Source organism: Crocuta crocuta, unplaced genomic scaffold, assembly GCF_008692635.1.
Source record: "Crocuta crocuta isolate KB4526 unplaced genomic scaffold, BGI_CrCroc_1.0 scaffold61, whole genome shotgun sequence".
NCBI classification, from domain to species: Eukaryota; Metazoa; Chordata; class Mammalia; order Carnivora; family Hyaenidae; genus Crocuta; species Crocuta crocuta.
The window spans coordinates 10,593,376-10,597,515 of record NW_027528369.1 but is presented as its reverse complement, the minus strand read 5'-3'; positions in this window follow the sequence as shown (position 1 = coordinate 10,597,515).

Below are 4,140 nucleotides of genomic sequence, written 5' to 3'. Positions count from 1 at the left end.
TCTATAGTAACCTCGATTGTTGGGTTCACCTGGGAGTGTTAGAAGTCGGGCGGGGGCTNGAGTTGTCCCCTCACAGCCCCGCTCAGGGCACCTGCTCCAGCCCTGGCCCCAGCACCTTCCCAGGCTCCCGAGGCCCTCGCTCACCAGCCTGTGTCCACCTGCCCCAGACACATGCTCTTTCTTGAACCCCACGTCTGGTCCCGGTGACAAATCCAGGCAAAGGTTTGCTAGGTGCTGGTGGCTCTCACCTCCTTCCCTGTTGTGAGATGCGGTCCCCGGAGGCTGCCAGCTGGTCTCATTGAGGCTCCCTCCGGGGTCCGGATGTGGCCACACGGCCTGCACGAGGTCTCTGGGAGGCCCCACGGGGAGCCCAGGCCCTTGAGCAGCGGCCACTCTCCCCACGGCTGGCTCCTGTGCTTGGTGGCTTCCCTGGCATCCTGCCTTGGGCCCCAGCACATGCCCTGGGCCCCAGGGCTTCAGTCGGTGTCTGGGGGCAGAAGGAGCCATTTAAATGTGAAATGTCAGGGTCACCGGCGCTCGGTCGGTAGAGCATGTGACTCTTGATCTCACGGTCGTGAGTTTGAGCCCCGTGTTGAGTGTAGAGATGATTTGAAAATAAAATCTTTAAACGTGAAATGTCCACCCAGAGACGGTGTTCAGAGCCACCATTGGTGCCACAGATTCCTGCTGTCCCCCACATCACTCGAGACTTTAAGAGCCGACAAATGTCACCTGCTTGCCTGTGTCCTGGCAGCTGGTGGTTGGTATGCGGCCACACCCCTTCCTCCCTCCCCCTTGGCTGTTACCAGGCTGCCTCTCCAGGCAGGACTGTGTTCTGGGCTATTTTTCTAAGAAGGTGGGTCTCCTGAGCTCGAAGCCACGGCAGGGCCAGGCAAACAAGTCTCCACAACGGGCCACCCAGGCGAGCGGTGACAGGCTGGCTACCTCACTGGGAGCCTCCAGCCCCGCCCTCCCCTCTTTGACCCCACTGGCCCCGGGAGGCCTGTCCCACGGAGCAGGTGAAGCGACGAGTCCCAGCCTCCGCCCGAGGATACCTGTGCAGCTGCGCCCCCTCCACGTAGCCACGGGAGCCAAGAGCCAAAGGACAGCATCCACACGTGGCCTCTCATCCCTTTCACCCCAGGCCCAGGCCAGAAAGGGCCACAGAGAACACAACACCAACCAAGTGACCCGGAGTCCAGGATGGTCTGCCCAGCGGGGGGCCATCAGAGCAAACCCCAGCAGCGCCCACGGGACACGGGGAGCTGGATCTCAGCAGACCCCACGGTGTCGGGGTGGGGACGCCCCAGCTCGAGTCCACAGCACAAGCAGCCTCCCTCGTACTTGGCGTGAATCCCACGTGCAGTGGGGCTGTCCCGCCACACGCGCTTCAGGCTGGGGAGTCATGGTGTGCCCGCCACCCTGATGAGTGCAAGCTCCTCTCCCCCACTGCCACACAGAGCCAGGCAGCCCCTGCCTGGGGCGCACGCTTTCCCTTCACGGTGCACGGTCTACAGCTCCCCCTGCGGCCTAGAAAGCATCAGGGTACTTAACAACCTTCTCTGTTAAGGAGGCCAGCTGGGGAAGGCAGAGCCGGCGCCCCCACCAGCCTCCCAGCCCCTGACCCCTGACGCACTTCTTGTCCCGGCCTCGCAGGAGCCAATGGCCTGAGCGCTGGGCACTTGGCCTCCGACAGCTGGTCTCCAGCTGGGAACGAGGGGCCAGCTCCAGGGTGTGGACAGACGAGAAGCTCATGGAGGTGGTGGGGGGCAGAGCTGGGAGCCCCGCTGTGGACGGGACGGGTGGCTCCCCTCAAGGCCCCAGCCCCTGCTGCCGCCTGACGCCGGCGTCACACGGGAGCAGCTCCTGTGGCCGCATGGTGTGCACACTCATGCGTCAGGTGGGACACGCAGGACACAGCCCAGCCCGCACATGCGCCCCTGCTCAGCCCCCACTCGTCTCTACCCTTCTGCCCCAGCCCCTAGGACCGCTCCTCAGCACCCAATTCTCTGGCATGCCGCCAGGCGTCTAGGACTCTACCGCGTGTCCTATAAGCTGTGTGGGAAGGAACAGCGTCCCCTCTTGAGTGTGCTCATCTCACACAGGATGTGTCCACTGGATCCCAGTTTAAGAACTAGCATCGGGGCGCCTGGGTGGCTCTGTCAGTTAAGCGACCGACTTTGGCTCAGGTCATGATCTCACAGTTCATGGGTTCGAGCCCCCACATTGGGTCCGACAGCTCAGAGCCTGGAGCTGCTTCAGAGTCTGTGTCTCCCTCTCTCTCTGAACCTCCCCTGCTCATGCTGTCTCTCTCAATCTCTCAGAAATAAATAAAACATTAAAAAAAATTTTTTTTTAAAAAGAACCAGCATCAACTTTAACAATCAGGCCTCAAAACTGGTAGTGAGTCCCCCTNCTGTCTCTCTCAATCTCTCAGAAATAAATAAAACATTAAAAAAATTTTTTTTTAAAAGAACCAGCATCAACTTTAACAATCAGGCCTCAAAACTGGGAGTGAGTCCCCCTTCTCTGGGGGTGAGCAAGCACACGCTGGCCCCCGGTCCAACCAGACGTTGGGACATTGAGCATTTGGTTTGAATTTGCACAAGCCCATGAGCTTGGAGGGCCGTGGGGTTGCCCCAGGTCAGGATGTCCCAGCCATGGCCCCCCCCACTCCCCTCAGTGAACACTCCACTCACTGATAGAGGGGCTGGCGCCCCCAGGCCGAGGAGCCATCTGCCCTGGGCCCNCGGGTGGATCTGAGGCTTCACCAGCAGGTAAAGCGGCCATAATGAGGACAGAGGACACGGAGCAAGGCTGGGCGCGGACAGCGGCACCCCTCCCCGGCACTGCACAGGTGTGGACACGCAGACACTGAGGTTCTCCTCTGTGGGTCCTACTTGGGTCCGGCCCAGACAGAGCTCTGTGAGTCACAGCCAGTGAGTCTGCATGACCCCAAGGAGGGCTGAGAAGTGGGTGGGGTCATTTGTTATTGCAGCCCCTCCCCCACAGCCGCTCCAAGGACCCTCGGGATCCCAGGGGTGTTTCCGGGTTGAGACTAGGAACACGCCAGTTTCCCTAAATAGTATGAATGTCTCTCTGGGGATGAGGGAGGCCATCTTGGCTGGTGGCCACACAGTGGGTGACCGGGTGAAGAGGGACAGTGTGGGTGCGGGGCCGGCCCAGGTATCTGCGAGCCTTATCTATGTCTGGAGGGGGAAAGAAGGAAGAGAGGGTATAAATAGAAAGGCCACAGAACAGGTGAAAAAGCAGAACGCAGCCACGTGTCCCCTGAAATCCACACACAACAGCACAGTGCCAGGCTGTGGCCCGCAGGACAGACGCGTGCCTTCCATCCGCGCACCACCTGCCCTTCCATGCTCTCATCCAGCAGCAGACGGGAGTGCACACCCCGTGTGCGGTCTGCAACGTGGGCCTGCGTCCCCAAGGCCCTGCCTTCTAACTTCTCAGAGCCTCTGAGGCAGGCCAGAAAGGCCCCACAGCTGGCAGGGGCAGGCGTGGTGCTGTGTCCACTTGCCCAGGGAATGCCTGTCTGCCCCCTGAAGCATCCACACCAAAGGGGAGAGGACACTCAGCCATGGCTTGCCTGGCTCCCTGCCGCCCGGAACGGGGACATGGCAGCCCGGGGTCACAGAGGAGGCTGCTGCAGAGCGCACGCACGCCCCCTCTTTGATTAAACTTCCCATAACCGCGGGTGGGTCAGAGCTCCCCGTGCAATCCCGGAATTCCAGGCTGTGTCCTTTTCATTGGCCAAATGAGCCTTTTGGAAGCTTGGGCCACCTCCGAGAGAGCTGTCCCCTGAGGGAAGGACCCCCCTCCCCCCGCCGCCTTCGCCCACTGGGAAAGGCCTCTCTTCCGCAGGCCGGCTAACCCCCGCCCCCTCTACGGCGGGTCAGCTGGGTCAGCTGTGGGGTTCAGGGCTCGTGCTCACCAATCCTACCCACGCGGGTTTGAGCACGAGGTGGGGCGAGCGCAGCCAGCTGCAGCATGGGCTCCGCGCACGCCTCCACCGCCCTGTGGACCGGAGCCGGCGCGGTTCCACCCAGCCCTGACCTCCGCCCTTCAGTCCACGGCAAGTGGGTGCGCCAGGCCCCAGGGGTCGGTGTGACTCGCGGCGCG